General features: G+C 41.1%; 1 long non-coding RNA gene across 1 annotated transcript in view; it reads right to left on the bottom strand.

The window, feature by feature from the left end:
• LOC137349284 (uncharacterized) overlaps positions 1-22,291 on the bottom strand; it is a 45,983-nt gene that overhangs the window by 23,484 nt on the left and 208 nt on the right. The window contains exon 2 of the long non-coding RNA XR_010969328.1: positions 11,218-11,333. This is a non-coding gene — a long non-coding RNA (uncharacterized lncRNA). The remainder of the gene's footprint in view (positions 1-11,217; positions 11,334-22,291) is intronic.

Here is a 22,291-nt window from a genome sequence, read left to right as displayed (position 1 = left end):
GTAGGCTAATTAGGCCTTGACTTTGATGTAAATGAGGCGACTACCCTGAACAGCACTGCAGCTGTAGAGTGCCCTTTTACAAAGTGGGTAAAGCGAGGACAGCCTGTTGTTTCGGGGACAAAATGCCCACTCATGAAAACCTGCTCCCTGTGCCTGAAAATAACCTGTGCACGTTGGACATTGAGCAATCCATCAACGATTGCTGGCACCGGACATTGTGGCGCTGATGCTTCTAGCACACCATGTGCAATACATCCAGAGTACCATAAAATTGTACACAAGAGCAATCTGGGGGCTCACACTCATGTTAAAGTAACGTTACATTGGGTTAGCTGGAGCAGGCACCTGACAGGCAATGTAATGAGAAGTGGGGGATGCTATATCTTCAAGTTACTCATGAAATTAGTCTATAAATGTGAGTATGGGTGCCAAGTTCAAAATATAATAGGTGCAGCAAAGGAACACCTTTGACAAAGGAAATAAAGTCTGTAAATTAACATTAATTAGAGGAGGCTATTCATACCGTGTAACTCGTCCTTCCGTACAAATCTATAGCATTTCACTGCCTTTTAATTGATTGGTAGGAGGAACATTGGTGAGACAATATAAAATAAAGGGTACAATTCCAAAAGGGGCACAGGAACAGATGGATCTGAGTGTATATGTGCATAAGTCATTGAAGGTGGCAGGACAGGTTGAGAGACCGGTCGATAAAGCATACAGTATCCTAGATTTTATTAATAGGAGCATAGAGTACAAAAGCATGGAGGTTATGTTGACCTTGTATAAGACACTAGTTTGGCCTCTGCTGGAGTACTGTGTCCAGTTCTGGGCGCCGCATTTAGGGAAAGATGTGAAGGCATTGAAGAGAGTGCAGAAATGATTCATGAGAATGGTTCCAGGGATGGGGAACTTCATTTATGAAGATAGATTGAGAAGTTGGGACTGTTTTCCTTGAAGAAGAGAAGGCTGAGAGGAGATTTGATACAGGTATTCAAAAACATGAGGGGTCTGGACAGAGCAGATAGGGAGAAACCATTCCCACTTGTGAAAGCAGCAAGAACTAGATGGCACAGATTTAAGGTAATTGGCAAAAGAAGCAATAGCGACATGAGGAAAAATGTATTCACACGGCGAGTGTTTAGGATTTGGAATGCAGTGGAGGCAGGTTCAATCAAGGCATTCAAAAGGGAATTAGATAGTTACCTGAAAAGAAGGCATGTAGAGGGTTATGGGGAGAAGGCACGAGAATGGCACTAAGTTAATTGGTCACTCGGAGAGACGGTGCAGACACGATGGGCCAAATGTTTTACTTACGTGTTGTAATAATTCTGCGATTCTGTGATACACCCTGGGCACATTGTCTCCCGAGACAGACAGATGCCATAATCATAGCTCTAAATGAGAACAAACCAAGGTTCGATACAGGTTTAGCAGAACCTCTTTACTTTTCAATTCTATCCCTCTAGAAATAAAGCCTAGTGCTTGGTTTGCTTTTTTTTATGGACTTACTAACCTGTGGCGCAACTTTTAGTGACTGGAGATCCCTTAGTTCCACTACTCCACTTACCTTCCAAGTAATAAGTGACCCTATTCTTCCTCGCAAAATGTACAACCTCACACTTATCTGTATTGAACTTCATTTGCCAATTATTGGCCCATTCTGCAAGTTTATTTATGTCCTCCTGTAATTTGTGGCAGTCCTCCTCAGTATTGACTATTCCAGCCCTCCCACCCCAATTTGATGACATCCGCAAATTTAAAAATTGTGTTTTTGATTCCAAAGTCCAAGTCACTAATGTAATTTGTGAACAGCAGTGGTCCCAGCACTGATCCTTGTGAAACACCACTTCCTCCCACTCTCTGCTTTCTGTCTTGAAGTTAACTAGCAATCCATTAGCCATTTGTGCCATAACTCCACATTCTCTGACATTGTTCACTAGTCTATTATGGGGCACCTTATTGAAGGTCTTTTGAAAATCCAGATCTATTATATCTACTGCATTACCATTGTCTATTTTCCATTACCTCCTCAAAAAACTCAATAAGGTTGGTCAAGTAAGATTTCCCGTTTTGGAATCCATGCTAATGATTCATTATTCCTTTCTACATATTCCAGCAGGCAGTGACTAGTGGCGTGCCACAGAGATCAGTGGTAGAGTCTCAGCTATTTACACTCTATATTAATGACTTGAATGAAGAAACAGAGAGTAATGTATCTAAGTTTGCTGATGATACAAAGCTTGGTGGAAAGGTAAGCTGCAGGGACGATGTAGAGAGGCTGCAAAGAGATATAGACAGGTTAAGTGAGTGGGCAAAAAGATGGCAAATGGAGTATAATATAGGGAAGTGTGAAGTTGTTCACTTTGGTCGTAAAAATAGAAAAGCAGAATATTTTTTAAAAGGTATGAGTGTTGCTAAGTGTTGATGTTCAGGGAGACTTGGGGGTACTCGTACAAGGAACGCACAAAGTTAACAAGCAGGTGCAGCAGGCTATTAGGAAGGCAAATGTCATATTGGCGTTTATTGCAAGGGGATTGGAGTACAGGAATAAAGAAGTCTCACTAAAATTGTACAGGGCTTTGGTGAAATCGCACCTGGAATACTGTGTGCAGTTTTGGTCTCTGCATTTAAGAAAGGATATACTTGCGCTGGAGGCAGTGCAGTGAAGATTTACTAAATTGGTCCCTGGGATGAGGGGGTTGTCTTATGATGACAGGCTGAGTAAATTGGGCCTGTATTCTCTGGAGTTTAGAAGAATGAGAGGAGATCTAATTGAGACATACAAGATTCTTAAAGGCCTTGATAGGGTAGAAGCTGAGAGATTGGGTAGGAGCTGAGAGGGCGGCACAGTGGCGCAGTGGTTAGCACTGCAGCCTCACAGCTCCAGGGACCCGGGTTCGATTCCGGGTACTGCCTGTGGGGAGTTTGCAAGTTCTCCCTGTGTCTGCGTGGGTTTTCTCCGGGTGCTCCGGTTTCCTCCCACAAGCCAAAAGACTTGCAGGTTGATAGGTAAATTGGCCATTATAAATTGTCACTAGTATAGGTAGGTGGTAGGGAAATATAGGGACAGGTGGGGATGTTTGGTAGGAATAGGGGATTAGTGTAGGATTAGTATAAATGGGTGGTTGATGTTCGGCACAGACTCGGTGGGCCGAAGGGCCTGTTTCAGTGCTGTATCTCTAATCTAAATAATCTAAATTGTTCCCACAGGTTAGGGAATTGAGAACACAGGGACACAGTCACAGGATAAGGGGCCAATCATTCAGGACTGAGATGAGGAGAAATTACTGCAAAGGGTTGTGAATCTTTGGAATTCTCTACGCCAGAGGGTTGTAGATGCTCCATCATTGAATACATTTAAGGCTGGGATAGGTAGATTTTTGTCTTGCAGGGAATCAAGGGATATGTGGAACTGGCAGGAAAGTGGAATTGAAGCCCAAGATCAGCCATGATCGTATTGAATGACGGAGCAGGCTCAATCAGCCATATGGTCTACTTCTGCTCCTATTTCTTGTGTTCTCTCCTTTAATAAGAATTCCATTATTTTTCTTACTACTGATGTTAAGTGGACTGTTATATAATTCCTTGGGCACATTCTGTCATCCTTCTTAAATATAAGAATTATCTTAGCTATCTGCCAGTCCTCTGGCACTACACCTTTCTCGAACAAATTATTAAATATGTGTAGTATTGCCTCTGCTATCTCTTCCCTAAATTCTTATAAAATGCATGAATGCAATCCATCTGGACTAGGGATTTTATCCTCTCTGTTTGATTAGTTTATTCAACACATCCCTTTTAAAAATTTTATATGCACTTAACTCATTTCTCATCTCATCATTCAATGTCATGTCTACCTATTCTATCTCCAAGGTAAATACCGAGCAAAATAATTATTTAATATTTCTGCCATCTCTCTATCGTTACCTGTGGTATTATCCTGTCTATACCTTAATGGTCCTATTCCCATCCCAAACTTCCTTTTTGTATTGATGTGCCTGTAAAATATTTTACTATTTTGTTTTAAGTTCCTTGATCATTTAATTTCATAGTTCTTCTTTGTCTTCCTAATTTATTTTTACTTTTCTCTTAATTTCTTAACTTCTCTCTGCTGTCTATGTACTTAATGTAAATTCCTTATCTGAGCCTCAATTGGCCACATTGCTGAAATAAAAGCCACCACAAAACAGACATTCCAAATCAACTTTATCAATCAAACCATCCAATATTCCAGACAAAAGTCAACTAATCACCCTCATGCATTCCCTCAGTGCCTGTCTTCTGTGTGCCTTTGCCTGTCCTAATCCTCCTACACAGTGCTACCCTAGTGGCTGCAGCATGGGTGGAAGGCCCGGCTTTGGATTCCACCACCTGAGTGTGGGTGGCAGCAGTCTGGGCTGGCTGGCTGACAAGCAACAGCAAGGTCACTGGCAGAGTGGCAGTGGTGAGAGGATGAATGCTGTCATCCTGAGAGAGGATAGCAGGTTTGTGCTCCATGGAATCACTGCCACTCCCCTGGGATGGTCCCTCAGCAATCCTAGCAATTGTTGGAGGACAGATGGGCTGGGCTATTGTAAGACCCTGCAATGCCCCTTTGAAGACTGGTATCCGCAACCATGATGGTAACAGACTGAGCCTGCCTGGCAGCAAATTGAGCCTGCATGACTACAGTCTGAGCTTCCACTCAGCACTCAGACATCTGGTGGCTTCTGCTCATGTTGCAATGGAAGCTGAGACATCAGTCATCAGAAACTGCATTAGGGTTGCTGCTGGCCTCCTTCACATTCCTTGATAGTGGCCACAGGCTTTCTGGCAAGCCTACAAATGTAACAAGCATCTCTATGTATATATCCATCAACCTTTTTCTGAGTTCTCTGGAGTAGATCCTTTCCTGGCTGCAGGCCACTCATGCCCATTGTATCATCCTGTGCAGATCCTGCCTCTATGTGGGCCTCTTAAGTCTGCGCATTGTGATTATCTGAGCTTGTGTGACATCCAGTGATGGTGTTTCTTCATCATCAGTCTCTTCTTCTTCTTCCTCTTCCACATCTTGATTTGACGCCACTGCCTGGCCAGGTGCTAGTTCTTGCGTCCATGAAAAGAGAAAGGCATAAGGGTAGGGTTGCAGTGAGGAGAGGATGGGAGGAAGCAGTGGTGTAAGCTTACACCATCTGCAGATTGTATATCAGAAGAGATTATGGGATGAGAGGGAAGTGGGATGTGAGAAAGGAGATTAATTATGAGCATACATAAGGAGTATAATGTGGGAATTTGTGAATGTGTCAACTTTTGTAGGAAGAATAGAAAAGCAGTATATGTTTTAAATGGAGAGAGATTGCAGAACTCTGTGGTACAGACGGATCTGGGTGTCTTGGTAAATGAACCACAAAAAGTTAGTCTGCAAGTACAGCAAGTGATTAGGAAGGCAAATGGAATGTTAGCGTTTATCGCAAGGGGAATGGAATATAAAAGTAAGGAAGTTTTGCTACAGTTGTACAGGGCATTGGTGAGACCATATATGGAGTACTGCTTACAGTTTTGGTCTCTTTACTTAAGAAAGGATATAATTGTATTAGAAGTAGTTCAGAGAAGGTTCACTCGACTGATTCCTGGGATGAAGGGCTTATCTTATGAGGAAAGGTTGGACAGGTTGGGCCTGTATCCATTGGAGTTCAGAAGAATGAGAGGTGATCTTATTGAAACATATAAGATCTTGAGAGGACTTGACAGTGTGGATTCTGAGAGGATGTTTCCGCTTACGAGAGAGACTAGAACAAGGGGACACAGTTTAAGGGGTCTCCCATTTAAGACAGAGATGAGGAGAAATATTTTCTCTCAGAGGGTCATCGGACTGTGGAATTTTCTTCCCCAGGATCATTGAACATTTGTAAGGCTGCGTTAGATAGATTCTTGATTGACAAGGGAGTCAAAGGGAATAGGGAGTAGACTGGAAAGTAGAGTTGAGGTCACAATCAGATTTGCCATGATCTTAGCAAATGGAGGAGCAGGTTCGAAGGGCCGATGGCCTTCTCTTGCTCCTAAATCGTATGTTCCTATGTTCATACTGTCACCTTTGATTGTTTCATCCCCACCGTTGGCCAAGGCCTCAGTGATGGTCGCTGTATTGATGGTGAGCACCGTCTTCTCTATCAGGGCAAGAACATGCAACTGTGCCTATCCCCCACCAGTTAGGGACTGTGGAATGCAGTTGTGTGCCACCTTGTCCTGCAGAGAGAGGGAAGTGTGTCAGTCAGTGTGGTGCAATGTTCTTGGGTAATATGCCTGTTGAATAGCTGGCAGTGTGTGCAAACTGAGAAATGTGGATATGAGACATGCAGTAGTGCTAAGTGTGTCAGGGTAAGGAGTCATTGTTGATAGAGATTGTTGGTAGGTTGTGTGACGGGGGTGTGGTCCACTGAACAGAGTGTGAGGCTTGTGGTGCAGTTGGTGGGCTATGACATTTGAAGCTCATTTGTGTGAGCTTATTGATCTTTTCACAGCACTACATCCAGGGCCTTGGGGCTACACGGCCTTCGCAATGTCTGTCTGGAGGACCTCCTGTCTCCCTGTGGACAGTGGACCTCTCTCCTCCTGCACCAAGGTCTCCAGTGCTGCGACAGAAAACCTGGAGCTTGTCCTCTGCCATGTTGTGCCACTCTTTTGACTTTCCCCCAGATCAAACTCACTTCCAGGATGACTTCCACCACCTGCTCTAGCCAAAAATACACACCCCCTGCCCTTTAAGTAGTGCAGGTTAGCTTGAACTTGTGCTCGTCTCTCAATTTTGCACCCCTTGCTCAGGTGGGAAGCTACTCAACAGTGTACTTAGTGCTGACTGCACACTGAAGTCATGTAAATGAGCAGGCAACACAATGTTTGCATGCTGCCTGCTTTGGAAGCAATGTGTGTGGGTTAATTGGGCGATCACTGTGCCTGTTTTCAGTTTTGCTGCCATTGTTTTCTGCCCCCACCATAAACTCCATTCCATAACCATCAATTCCAGCAATATCCTTGGCTACTGTCTGAGCATGAAGTAGACTCTTCGCAATCTCAGCCTCCTATTTGATCCCGAGATAAGTTTTCAACCCCAAATCTTCACCATCACAAAGACCGCCTATTTCCACATCCATTTATATTGTCTCCTCCCCTGCCTCAGCTCAACTGCCACTGAAACTCTCATCTGTTCTTTTCTTACCTGCAGCCTTGACTGTTCTAATGCTCTCCTGTCCAGCCTCCTATCTTATACCCTCCATAAACTTGAGCTGATCCAAAACTATATCCTAACTCACACCAAGTCCCATTTACCCATCGCCCCTGTGCTCATTGTGTGTATTGCGTATGCATGCTAGTGTGGGCGCGTCGTGTACCCATGGGTGTCAACCAAATTAGAGTTTAAGTTCAAGTTTAAGAAATTTCAACTTTTCTTCTTTAAACCGAAGAAAACCTGTTTGCGTTGGTTTCTTTGCCTTATAATTGGAAAGTGTTGAACAAGGATTCACCAAAGGGGAAGTTAAAAACACATTGTATTTAAAATTAAACCCTGTTACGGTAAGTCCAGGTGAAGGCTGAGAGGGACCCTTGGATCCCTTTCTCACCTGGTCGTAACATCAATGATAGCTACAAAGCAACATTTTCAGTATCTGATAAAATTTAAATGGTGAATGACACGAAGGTCAGTGGAGTTGTGGATAGTGCCGAAGGATGTTGTAGGGTACAGAGGGACATAGATAGGCTGCAGAGCTGGGCTGAGAGATGGCAAATGGAGTTTAATGCGGAAAAGTGTGAGGTGATTCACTTTGGAAGGAGTAACAGGAATGCAGAGTACTGGGCTAATGGGAAGATTCTTGGTAGTGTAGATGAACAGAGAGATCTTGGTGTCCAGGTACATAAATCCCTGAAAGTTGCCACCCAGGTTAATAGGGCTGTTAAGAAGGCATATGGTGTGTTAGCTTTTATTAGTAGGGGGATCGAGTTTCGGGGCCACGAGGTCATGCTGCAGCTGTACAAAACTCTGGTGAGACCGCACCTGGAGTATTGCGTGCAGTTCTGGTCACCGCATTATAGGAAGGATGTGGAAGCTTTGGAAAGGGTGCAGAGGAGATTTACTAGGATGTTGCCTGGTATGGAGGGAAGGTCTTACGAGGAAAAGCTGAGGGACTTGAGGTGGTTTTCGTTGGAGAGAAGGAGGAGGAGAGGTGACTTAATAGAGACATATAAGATAATCAGTGGGTTAGATAGGGTGGATAGTGAGAGTCTTTTTCCTCGGATGGTGATGGCAAACACGAGGGGACATAGCTTTAAGTTGAGGGGTGATAGATATAGGACAGATGTCAGAGGTAGTTTCTTTACTCAGAGTAGTAGGGTCGTGGAACGCCCTGCCTGCAACAGTAGTAGACTCGCCAACTTTAAGGGCATTTAAGTGGTCATTGGATAGACATATGGATGAAAATGGAATAGTGTAGGTCAGATGGTTTCACAGGTCGGCGCAACATCGAGGGCCGAAGGGCCTGTACTGCGCTGTAATGTTCTAATTCTAATTCTAATTCTAATGCAATACTAACTTTTTTTTTTGAAAATTGCAATTAGTCCAATATTTGTTATGAATCTCCAGCATTACAATCTAAAACTGTAGTGTCTGAATGAGCATTTGGGAAAAGTTTACAATTCAACATTTTACTGAAAGAGGTAATTCAATTGAGGAAAAGGAGATTACTTTCTGTATTGTTACGACCAGGTGAGAAAGAGGTCTAGGGTTCCCTTTCAGCCTTCACCTGGTCTTACCATAACAGGGTTTAATTTTAAACACATGTTTTTAGCTCCCCCTTGGTGAATCCTTGCTCACCACTTTCCAATTATAAGGCAAAGAAACCAGCACAAACAGGCTTTCTTAGGTTTAAAGAAGAAAAGTGACATTTTATTAAACTTAAACTCTAATTCAGTTAACGCCTACAGATACACGACGTGCCCACACTAGCATGCATACGTGATACACACATGCAGATAGGGACTGAAAAGAGCAGAAGAAATAAAGTGGAAAGGTTTGAGGTAATATCTGAAGAGTTTTTGTTACGGGTCTTCGAGCTCACTGTAGAGTCCTTGCTTGTAGGTAGATCTGTTGGGGTCCAGTATTCTTCTTAAACCTTGGTCACTGTAGGAGACTTTTCTCTCTTGGGGCTCATGTGTCTTCAGTGGGTTTTTGGAGTTCCATGAGAAAGCAGTGGGAGCAGACAGCCAGCCAGGAGAGGTCTTCTCAGTCCAGGAGCAAATAGCTTTCTTCCAGTTCAAACACTGTCTCTATAATTTAAAACTCCCCAAGTTGTCCAGCAGGTTAGTCACGTGACCGACTGGTATAACCATTTCTGGCTTTGTGGATTGTCTTGTCCTTTCAAGCATCATCTGTTAATATGCAAATGCCTTTTTTTCCATCCAAGGTCTGGCAGTCCTTGTAACAGGCCTTCTCTTCTTCCCAGCAACAATTTGAAATTTAATCTCCATGTGGCGAAATTAATATACCTCATTCTTGGCAGCTGGGGGCCTGCATGACAGTATAGATATGTTAATGAAACAAGATCCAATGGTGACAAAGAATCTTATGATGTTTAATCATTAAAACAAGGAGGATGAATAAGCAACAAGTTTGTGCATAAAATGGAAAGGCAGGACTGGTACGGAAAAGAAAGAATATACTAAATGGGGATATGATATATAAAAATGTATAGTTAAACAACTTTACAAAATTTCACAGGTACATAAAAAAATCTTCCTATTATTTTAAAGCATTTACATGAACAAATGTGCTTTATTGAACATTAAGAATAAATAACATTCTTTCACAATGTCTCAAATTAAGAAGTAGCTCTGCTCACTGCTTTGAAAAGATGTTCTTCAAAAAGTTTTAGAAATAAATAAATGGTGTCTGTAAACACTGTAAATAATTTGTAACTTTTGTGTTCTCAATTCATGAAACTTGTTCCATTTACAGATTTACAAAAGACTTGTTGCCTAGTTTTAGAAGGGCCTATCAGAAGAAGACTCCTTCACAGGGTCATAGTCTGGATTTGGTAACACAACAGCTTCACAACTTCCACATCATGGGCTTCAGATCACTCCAGAGACCTTTAAATGGATACATTGTTGAGCTGTCAGGACAGAAATTACTTGTTTCTCATGGATGCTCAGTGCAGAACATGTAAAGAACACACTTGTTCCACCAAACAAATTTTGTAATGTTTCTATGTTACAATTCACTAGACTGTACATGGCCAGGAACATCATGAAAGTGACAAAGTGCAACACACACCCTCCTCTATCATGCTCTGGGTATGTGGTCAGGGTATTGAAATGCCGGAACCTGTTTTCTGTGACTGAGGTGTCCCCATGCCTCTTTTGTATGGGGCAGAATCTGAAGAATCTTGACAAATGTGTAAAGTGCTCTGGCTGCTAGGGAGCATATTGGATAGCCTGAACCCTGACCTGTCTTCTGGTATTCCTTCATTTCCTTTCACGTGTAGCTTCTGCATTTGCTCGTCTGAATTCTTAATAACTTTTGAAGCATAATTTTATGTTCTTATCTGTGTGATGGCATTTGTGTATATGTACTGTATTATTTGTACATTGAGGTCAGAAAAGTAACATTTAATGTTGTGAAGTGCAATTATTGTGATAATTTACTAAGCTTTTAAGAAGGACATAAGTTCCCAGTGACCAAGGTTCCATTCCTCCTTGTGGCTTTTCAAATTCTGTGAGGAAATGGTTGATACAACATCGTGCAATGTCAAGCTGCTTCCCTACAGCAGCATTACTACATAAATTCAATGCGGGTGGCACAGTGGCGCAGTGGTTAGCACCACAGCCTCACAGCTCCAGTGACCCGGGTTTGATTCTGCGTACTGCCTGTGCGGAGTTTGCAAGTTCTCCCTGTGACCGCATGGGTTTTCGCCGGGTGCTCTGGTTTCCTCCCACAGCCAAAGACTTGCAGGTTGATAGGTAAATTGGCAATTATAAATTGCCCCTGGTATAGTTAGGTGGTAGGGGAATTGAGGGAAGGTGGGGATGTGGTAGGAATATGGGATTAATGTAGGATTAGTATAAATGGGTGGTTGATGCTCGGTACAGACTCAGTGGGCTGAAGGGCCTGTTCCAGTGCTGTAAATCTAAATAAATAAAAATAGTATGCAAATTGGCATTATAAAAGCATTGTATTTGCTTACATACTTCAGATTGCTGCTAATCGGGCTGAGTCCGTGTTGCTGGTGGAGAGCACGTCACCTCCAGGAGAAGCACTTCACTGTTAGCTACCATCTGCTCAGGTAGCTAAATAAAGTCTGAAACTTAATGCATGATAAATCAGAGATAGCTCAAAGCCTAACATTATGTAATACAGGTTAATGCACCATCCTGGTGGCCACTGAGCTGTTGATGCAAGCAATTTAACAACATGATTTGAATCCTAAGGTAGTATAACATTTACCTTTCTGAGCCAGTGTTAGTTATTATTGCTATACTTCTGTAGCACTATAAGTTCAATTCATCTGTCACAGATGGCAAATTCTAGAATTTCAACGCCCCCACATAAACAGAGCATGCTGGAATAGGGTGACTGATCTGTTTGAAGTGGGACATTCATAATGATCATGGTAGTATGCAGTCTGATAAACCTCAGATATACAATTATATTATATTATCAAATATGTCTATAATAAATATATTCTCCAGATATTCTGCCAAATAATGACATCTTTATGTATTGGGCTTGCACCCATTAGGAACAAGAACTATGATAGCTAGCAGAAAGAAGAAGCTTTTATTCCATCAGATTGTGCTTGGTTCAGCCTAAAATGAAAGGGTACTATTCAAACTTACCTGGCTAACCCATTTCCGTTCTTTAAAAAGTGCTCATGACTAACAATATATGCATTCAGTTATTGTCAACGCTCTCAGTTTGTTTAATGACTTATTGATTCTGCACTGTCTTAAAGCCTGACTCACCAGGATAGGAGATAGAGGGAGATAGACATTTTCTATCTCTCTTTTCTACTCTTGTGAATCTGTGATTTGAAATAATACAAAATCAGTAAACCATTAATGTACTTCTTGGTGTTGGAACTTTAGGGTCACAGTAATTCACAATAAGTAAATGTACATAGAAACTACTGTAACATTGGCTTCCACCAGAACCTTCTAGAAGTATTTTAATTTCTTCTATAATTGATGCAAATAGCTATGCAACTTTCATCAAACCAGCTAATAATGTTTGCTACAATAATACCAAAGCAAAAAAAAACAATTTTTTTTGGGGGGTGGTGGGAGGTTCCACAATCCAGTGTTCCTACTGGGTCGGAGCTCTCACAGGAAGTGCATACTGGAGGTACTACTGTCACATTTTGAAGTAGCATTGCAGCTTTTCTTTTCTTATTCCATTTACTGTCTTACTTTATAAGATCATCCCTGCTTCTTTCGAAGACTGAAAAGTCAGTTCTTTATAAAAATTCGAGCATGGAAGAGAGGGGGTGGTGTAGTTGGTCAGAAACCAGCCTTTTGCACATATCATCTGGATTCTAATCAAACTCAATCTTAAGGAATGAACGTAAGGTTGCAATGGTTCTTCTTACCATACCCTATAATCCCTTCTATTTTTAGAAATTCATCTCTTTGTTTCTTCAAACAATTTATACCAATCCTTTCAAAGGATTTCCCTAATAACTTATTCTACAATTCTATTACTTTTTGGGTGAAAATATTCCAACTGACCTCACTTTTTACACCTAACTTCCGAAGTTAATAGTTAATGTGTGTTCCTTGGATTTCAACTTCTGACCAATGAATCATTTTTTTGGATCAACTTTCTCAATTCCCTCTATAATTTTATAAACTTTAATGAGATCACCCCACAATCTCTTTTCCAAAGGAGAGAAGCATAACTTCATAAATGTTTCCTCAAAGCTTAAATTCACAATACCTGGAATCATATTTTTTACTTTGCTCTGTAACATCACAAATATCACTCAACATGGATTCACAAGATGATTCTGTCCGACCAAACCTCCCTGATATTTCAAGAAGTGACATCACCATAGATATGGAAAGCCTATGAAGTGGTGTCTCTAAACTTTCAAAAAGCATTTGACAAAGCTCCACATGAAGCTGTGGGGTTTTGGGGTAAATCTTGTGAATGAATGAAGAAATGTTTACCCTTCAGGCAATTCCTTGAGAACAGTGTCCGGTTCTGGTCACCAAGACACAGGGAGACATTGAAGTGCTGGAAACAGTGCAAAGAAAAGCTACAAGGCTAATACTTAATATTAGAAATCTGAATTATTAGGAAAAACTGGAGAATTTGGGGTTTTAAGCCATTTAAAGGTGTCCAAGAGATGATTGTGAAGAGGATATAAGCTAATAAATAGTATGGAAAAGATCATCATTCATCATCATTTTGGCCGTGTTCATCCACTGTCGGATGTAACCTTCTCGTGCCTTTTCCATGTATCTCTATCCCTTGCTGTTCTCGCCCAAGTGGATCCTAGATATGATATTATGTCATCTCTCCATCTTCTTCTCAATCTCCCCTTTCTTTTTCCTGTTCTTGGCTGCCACTCCAATAGCCTTTTTGTCTACCTATTATCATTTCTTTGAGCAACATGCCGAGCACATCTCCATTTGGCTTCTTTTATCTTCAGGATGATGTCCTTAACTGTAGTTTTCTGGCGTATTACATTACACCTGATTTTATCAGAATGAAGATGTGTAACATTTGTTTTTCCATTGATCTTTGATCTGTACATAGTTTTTGTTCTATATATTTTGTATTTGTCCATGATTCCACTCCAAATGTCATGATCAGTTGCACACACTGATCATATACCCTCCCCCTTAATGCCAGTGATATTTTCTTATCACACAGAATATCTCTATCTCTGGAAACAACTCCATTTTGCCCTAATCCTACTCAGTACCTCTTCATTTGTACAATCCTTCATCTTTAATGCTTGGCTCAGATTTCTTGCTGTTCAATTTGTATGGTATCTTCTGTCTTAAAGTTTATCATATCCTTAGTTTCTCCTTTATGCATTTTCAGTCCAATATCTTTACTTCCTTTATTTAAGTTATTTAGTTGTACTTCTAAGTCTTTAGCAGATGAAGCAATTAGTGCAACATCATATGCAATGTGTAAGTCCGTTAATTTTTCTCCATCAATATTTAATCCTCTCTCCTCTAAGGGTGTTTTCTTGAATATGTCTTCCATTATGTGGGGAATATTTTTGGGTAGATTGTATCCCCTGTGCCATTCCTCTTTCAATATTTATCAACTGTATTATGTCTTTGTCGATGTGTATTCTGGCCTTGCATCTGTGTAAGTGCCTTCTTTGATCTTAGCATTTCCCTTATTTATTCCTGTTTTCCTTAAAGCTACAAATAAATCTGTGTTCTACTGAATTGAATGCCTTCTCATAGTCAATAAATCCAACGCACAGGTTCAATTGATGTTCCTTTGCCTTCTCAATGAGTTGGATCATTGTATGTAGATGGTCTGTTGTAGAGTCTCCTTCCCTAAACCCCGCCTGTTCTCTTGGTTGATGTTTATCAAATGTCGTCTTTATCCTATTCTGAATAATTCTAGTTAGAATTTTGTACAAATGAGATAATAGACTGATGGGTCAGTAATTCCTAATGTCTGTTCTGTCTCCTAATTTATGAAGAAGAAGAATTCTTTCTTCTTTCCAACTTTTCAGTATCTTTTTTTCCTCAAATATTTGGTTATATAATACATGGAGCTGTGCGATTGTCTCATATACTCAAGGAGGGAGGTAATCACTTGTTAATTTGTCCTCCCTGGGGCCCCGTTTCTTTTCATCTGTTTCAATGCACTTTCAACGTCTGCCTCAATAATGATTGGTATTTTGTTTGTGTCTGATGACACTGTTGTTTCTTTATCTTCAGATCCTTCAGCTTTGGAACGATACAAGTCCTAGTAGAAGTTCAAACATACCTTAAGCACTTCTCCTCACTTTGAAGTAAGATTGCCATCTGCTTTTTTTAATTGTTGAATTCTAGTTTGTGTCCTGTTTCTTTTAAAGATTTCTTTTGGCCCTCTTCCTGTTTCTAATATTGTTTTAATTTGCTCCTCTCTTCTCATCCTGTTCCTTTGGCGTCGCTTTTTCCTAGTTATTTTAACGGCTTCAGCATATTCAATTTTCTCAGGAACTGTTTTGTGTGATATGCTCCTGAGTACCTTATGTCTTACATCAATAGCATCAATTTCGGTGTTTTCGTTTTTTTGACTGTTTGACTTGTTTGGTGGTGCAATTTTTTCAACTTCTTCCATCATCATTGCAATGACTTTTTTTACATCTTGTGTCAAGGTCCATCTCTTCAAATTCTAGACCATCAAATCTATTTTTGAATCCGAGTTGGAATTCCTCACTTTGTTCTCTGAGCTTGAAGAGATTTACTTCTTTTTCTTGATGTTGATAAATTTCAGGATAGCTAGTTTTTTCATTGATGCTCAGTGTTGCTCTTATCATCCTGTGTTTGGCAATATCCACTTTGGTGATGACTTCACTGTTTTCCATTATTCCTCTGGGTCTGCTCAGTATAAAATCGATTTGATTCTTGAAAGTTCCATTTGGACGTTCCCATGTTTTTGCTTTTGTTTTTCTTGAAATATGTGTTTGTGATAACAAGTCCATGCTGAGCTGCAAATGCAATCAGTGTTTCTCTCTTTTATTTCTTTCTCCAACTCCATATTTTCCTATAATTGAGTCTTCTCCTCCTTTGGATTTTCCTATTTTAGCATTGAAATATCCCATGACAATTGTATACTTTAATTTCTGTTCTATTGCCTTCGAAGCATCTTCATAGAATTGCTCGCCTTCCTCCTCTGTGTGATCACTGGTCCGTGCATATACTTTGACTATACACAATTCCTCCTTCCCTGCCAACTGTATTTAAAGTGAGATGACACTATCTGAGTAACTATCGGCTTGTTTAACATAGTCTGTCATCTTGGGGTGTATGAGGAATCCAATTGCTCTTGCTTCCTTGTCTTCCATTTTTCCTCGATAGAACAACCACACACCTTGAATCTCTTAACTTAATCGCTACACTTAAAGTCCTCTAATTCTTCCATCAAATAATAGTGATTCTTCTGTTCTTAATGCCCTTGTGTTATAGGTGCATAAATGCAGTTTGTTTTGTCCAATCTCTCTACTCTTCTCTGTCACAGAGCTTCCTGCGGTTTTGACTTTAGCATTTCAAACCCACAACTTCTACCACCTAGAATGACAAGGGCAGCAGAGGCATGGGAACACAACCACCTGCAAGCTCCCCTCCAAGACACACACCATCCTGACTTGAAACTATATTGCTGTTCCTTCACTGTTGCTGGGTCAAAATCCTGAAACTCTCTTCCTAACAGCACTGTGGGTGTACCTACCCCACATGGACTGCAGCGGTTCAAGAAGGCAGCTCACCACCACGTTTGCAAGGGCAATTGCAGATGGTCAATAAATGCTGGCCAAGCCAGCGACACCTACATCCCATGACTGAATTTTAAAAAAAATCTTTTTTTTGAAATCGTACCTCTGAGCATTGACTGTCCAATTTACCACTTGTATGGTACCCATTTTGGCTATGGGCTTTATGGTGTTTACTGTTCTTGTCTTGCTTTGCATGAGGGATTTCTGCTGTATACAGTGTTACAACCAGGTGAGAAAAAGGTCTCGGGGTTCCCTCTCAGCCTTTTCCTGGTTTGGCCGTAACAGGGTCTAATTTTTAAACCACCGTGTTTTTAGCTTCCCCTCAGTGAATCCTTGTTCACTGCTCCCCAATTGTAAGAGCAAACCAAACAGGTTTTCTTAGATTTAAACAAGAAAAGTGTAAGTTTGTTAACCTTAAAACTCTAATGCCATTAAAACTACTAAAAATACATGATGCAACCACGCTAGCATGAATACGTGATAAACGTGCACGCAGATAGAGACAGAAAAGGGAGAAAGAATCATGGGAAAGGTTTGAAGCAATACTTGGAGTTCATTTACTGTCTTTTGAGTTCGATGTAAAGTCTTTGATTGCAGTTAAAACTTGCTGTCTCGTTGGGGCCCAGTGCACACTTTCAAACTTGTTTCGATGGTTTTCTGTCTTGAGGCTTAGTTTCTTCTATGGGTCCCTGTCTTTGCATGAGATGGGGAGAGAGATGGAGACAGGGAGATGTTGTCCTCTTGAAGTTCAGTTGCAGTCTCTTATTTTCGTGAAAGAGAAAGAGAGAGAGACAGGGAGAGATGCTCTCTCTTCAAGTTCAGTTGCAGTCTGTTTCTTTCTGTGTGGCACAATTCAAACCAAACCTGGGCCAGTAGGCCAGTCATGTGACTAGCTCCTTTTTTGGAACAACCTGCCCGGCGAGGTTTTGTGGATTCTTTCAATCTTTGTAAACATCCTCAGTAGGGGGCGGCAATGCTGACTTTCACACAACCAATGTCTTTTGACCAAAATCCATTTCGTTAATTGACTCAGGGAGCAGTTCCATTGTCTTCTCCAGGCAACTGTCTTTTAGAATGCAAATGTTTCCAGCCACTGTCCTTTTAGAATGCAGGTGAAGCTATGTTTTCAGTTCAGTAGGAGTTTAAAATTACTGTTCCATATGACAAAATTAATATGTCTCATTCTTGGCAGGTGTGGTTTTCCTCCTGCCTCCACATCCAGTGGAATGAAATGCAATTTTAGAAGAACATTTCATTCAAAAAGACTAGAGAGAAGAGTAAGACCAGGAAAACACACATGCTTTTCTCTCATTCATACTGAAATCCTAAAAACTGTTTCCACCTGTCTATTTTTGGCAGCGGTGCTGCTTTAAACTGCCCTTTTTGGCATCCCAGTAAACATGTGGTTTTTGGGGAGTTTTTCAGTTTGCACATTTACTAGACTGCCTAGGGTATCTTTGTTCCTATTGAGATCTGCAGGGGGAGGGTTAGACTTAATTAGCCCTGCTGTGGAGTTCTGCTCATGGGAGTCAGCAGTGGGTGGTTCCACTCTGAACTCTCTTTCGGTGCTTTGATGAGTCATGCAAGGGCTTTTCACAGTGGATAATTGGTTCCCTTTTCTCCTGACTCTGGGAGAGGATTCTTTGCTAATCTTCCCTTTTCCCTCTGGGACACTCCTGCTTGCAGGTATTTGCCCAGATTCTACTGCACTCCCCTGTGGCATTTAGAATAGGTGAGGCATCACCATCATGGGGTTTCTGCCCTTTTAAGGACTTTCTTTGTCTCTGTGTGTTTCTGAAAATGCTGTAGGGTGCTTTTGGTGTCTGAATTTACATAGGAGGATGTGGGGTCTAATTTTTCCAAATTTTAATGGTTGGCTGACTGGACAGTTGGGGTTTTCAATTGGGATTCCTCCCAGACTTCCTTTAGCCTTCCCTCTTTGTTCCTTTTTCCCCTTTCCTCTCTAACCTTTTGCCAGCCCGGTGCCTTTCTGTCCTCTTTTGTTCTCGGCAGGGGTCCCTTACTATTCACCAGCCCTCTAGTGGAGGATTTCCCAAAAGCCGATACAGGTCTTAGGGGTGCAGGTTTCACTATAGGTTGGGGTTTCCCCTCTACCTGGCACATCTGGCAACTCCTACAGTACTCCACCACATCTTTGTGGAGTATTGGCCAATCAAACTTATGCAGACTTTGGTTTTTCGTATACCAGCATGTACAGCCATTCTTAATATTTATCTCCGGTACCTCTGTGGCACCACTAACTGGTGAACCACTGTCCATTCTTTGTCCTCAGGTCTGTGAGAAGAAGGGTGACCAGGAAGGGTTTTCCCCTGGGGAACCGACTTGTATATTAAAGCAAACCCATCAGCCAAAACTGTGGTTGCTTGACTCTACAAACTTTCTGCTCCTCGACATGAGTCTTTATGGAGAGTGGGAGAGTTTTTAAATTCCTCTAGCAGAAATACCTCTCTGAAGTTTTCATAGCTGGGCTGCACTTTAAGAGCCCTCAACCACTGCTCAAAAGCCAGCTGCTTACTTCTCTCAAACTCCAAGTAAGTTTGTTCAGCTTGCTTCTTGAGGGTTTGTAATTTCTGGCAATAGGCTTACGGTACTAACTCATATGCCCCGAGGATAGCATTTTTTGTCAGTTCATAATTTGATGAACTCTCATCTGGCAACAGGGAATAAACCTCAAGGGCTGTTCCTGTTACCTTGCCTTGTAGCAAGAGAGTCCAAGACTCAGCTGGCCACTTTAACTGCCTTGCAAGTTTTTCAAAAGATGCAAAATACGCTTCCATGTCTCCCTTGTTGAATTTTGGGAATAGTTGGGAGAATTTAAACAATTGACTACCCAGCCTTGAATTATGATCTTCCATATTGGTCATGCTTTCATTGAGGTTACTCTGTCGCACCCCCCCACCCCCCCCCCCAGTTAATTCAAGTTGCCTCAGTTCCCTTTCCTCACGTTCCTTCTGGAAGTTTTTTTTCTTTTTCTCTCTCCTCCTGTCTTCTACTTCAAGTTTCCTCTGTTCCAATTGTATTTTTGTTAGCAATACCCCGTCGGAGTCTATTTCTAACCCTGTTTCTGATTCTTCAGATTCGAGGGAAAAATGGTTGCATTAGTCTTAGGAGTTCAGACTTTCTAGCCTTGGCACGGACAGTGATCCCACACTGCTCAGCCATTTTTCTCAACTCCTCCTTAGACAGTGCTTTTAACGTATCCCAAGTTACTTCACCCTGCCTTGAGGAGTTACTGGCTTCAGTCGCAGACATGTTAGTATTCTAGCACACACAACCAGAAGTAAACCTGTATGGAAATCTTTTCTCTTTTTGACTGGGATCAATTTGACTTCCCACTTCCAATTTCTCATTTGTCCATGGATTAAATCCGGATGCTAGTCTCCAAATTTCTGTTATGACCAGGTGAGAAAGGGGTCTAGGGGTTCCCTCTTCTGGTTCTACCCATTTCCTGGTTTGGCCATTACAGGGTTTAATTTTTAAGCCACAGTGTTTTTAGCTTCCTCTCAGTGAATCCTTGTTCACTGCTCTCCAATTGTAATGGCAAAGAAATCAACCAGATAGGTTTTCTTAGATTTAAACAAGAAAGGTAGAAGTTTATTAACCTTAAACTCTAATTCGATTAACGACTATGAATAGGTAACGCAACCATGCTAGCATGCATACGCGATAAACACACATGCAGATAGAGACAGAAAAAGGGAGAAAGAATCAAGGGGAAAGGTTTGAAGCAATACCTAGAGTTCATTTACCGTATTTTGAATTCAATGTAAAGTCTTTGATTGTAGTTAAATCTTGCCATCTCATTGGAGCCCAGTGCACACTTTCAAACTTGTTTCGATGGTTTTCTGTCTTGAGGCTTAGTTTCTTCCATGGGTCCCTGTCTTTGCATGAGAGGGAGAGAGACAGAGACAGGGAGAGATGCTCTCTCTTCAAGTTCAGTTGCAGTCTGTTTCTTTCTGTGTGGCACAATTGAAACCAAACCTGGGCCAGTAGGCCAGTCATGTGACTAGCTCTTTGTTTGGAACAACCTGCCTGGAGCGGTTTTGTGGATCCTTTCAATCTTATTAGCCATCCTCAGTAGGAGGCTGGACTGCTGACTTTCACACATCCAATGTCTTTTGACCAAAATCCATTTGGTTAATTGAATCAGGGAGCAGTTCCATTGTCTTCTCATGGCAACTGTCTTTTAGAATTCAAATGTTTCCAGCCACTGTCCTTTTAAAATGCAGGTGCAGCCATGTTTTCAGTCCAGTAAGAATTTAAAATTAATGTTCCATATGATGAAATTAATATGCCGCATTCTTGGCAGGTGTGGTTTTCCTCACAAAAGATGCGCTGACAAGGCATGTTTTCAATAGAGTTTTCTGTTGGGGTTACCTCACCCTTAGACTCTGGTCATAATGATGTCCTTCCCCAAAGACAAGGATTTTTATGGATGCCGTTGATTTATTCCATGGAAGTCAACTTGTTTTGATGGCATTTCCTCCATCAGGGGTCCCACTAGCCTACTCAGGTTGTCTGAGTTGGCCTGTTTGTTTGCCACTGCCCGGTGCTTGGTGGAGGTGTTTTCTGGCTGTACTGACTCACCATATAGCGTGGTTTAATGCCACAATCGCAGCAAGACACCATATTATCCTGGACAAGGATCTCACTGGCTAATCTCCGATAATATCCAGAAGATCCTCTATTAATAACCAATACACCTCCTAGTCAAGAAACCTTAGTTAGTACCCCAGTTAATGCTCAGTAAATCCCAGTACATACCCATTAAAACCCAGGTTAATACCCAATAAATACCCAGTTAATACTGCAATTAATACCTATTAAAACCCTGCTTAATACCCAATTAATCTCCTATTTCCAGTAAAACACATGAATGTCTGGTAATATCCAGTAAATCCCCAGTAGATATGTTTCTCTCACTCTCCCTGACTCCTCCTCTCTCCCCATTTCCGTCTCTCCCACCAATCTGTCACACAATCCCACATACAGAAGACATACATCCAGAGATCGCTTCAAACTAAATTGGGAAGGTAGGACAAGGAAACAAATTCAAAGTGATAAAAGCTAAATTTAGAACTGATATCAAGTAGCTCTTCACACAAAAAGTGATCAGAATCTACATGTTTTGTCCTTTGCCCCTTCCTCTTCTGTTCTGTTTTAAATGCTGTTCAGTTATAATATCTCAGTCCACTCTGGTTTCTCTTCAGATTGTATAAATCTTTTGCCTTTCACTAAGGTTTTCCGGTTCAGATGAAAGGTCCATAGCTAAATATTAACTTATCTGTTCTCTCCACAAATGCTGAATGTTCCCAACGTTTTCTGTTTAAGAATGGAATGGACTTTTGGGCAGAATGGTCGAGGTAAAACCCTTAGAAACAACTGGATTCCGTCATGTGGGGTATACTCGATGGATGAGCTAAGATGGCCAAATGGTGCTCCTCAGTCTCAAATATTTTATGAATATATAATTTTGGTTAAAATTTCTGCACAATACACTTCATCAATTAATTTTATCAAAATGACACTATAAATTGTTTTGATCTGACTTGTGTCAGGTATATTGTATTTCTTAAAAAACATAAAAGAATTTCAGATTTCCAGCATCCGCAGTATTTTGCTTTTATAAAAGAATTGAACACGGTGAACTTTTAATTAAAAAAAACTGCTACAATTTCACTTAATTTTGCTTTCCAGGGGGTGAGAGTCATGGGTTCAAACACTCAGATTCGATTGAAATAAAAAAAGTCTTGCATTTATATAACAACTTTCACGACCTTAGGGCGCCCCAA

The sequence above is a fragment of the Heterodontus francisci genome, chromosome 1, assembly GCF_036365525.1.
Source record: "Heterodontus francisci isolate sHetFra1 chromosome 1, sHetFra1.hap1, whole genome shotgun sequence".
NCBI classification, from domain to species: Eukaryota; Metazoa; Chordata; class Chondrichthyes; order Heterodontiformes; family Heterodontidae; genus Heterodontus; species Heterodontus francisci.
The sequence above is the reverse complement of the archived record's forward strand: the minus strand, read 5'-3'. Positions and strand labels throughout refer to the sequence as shown.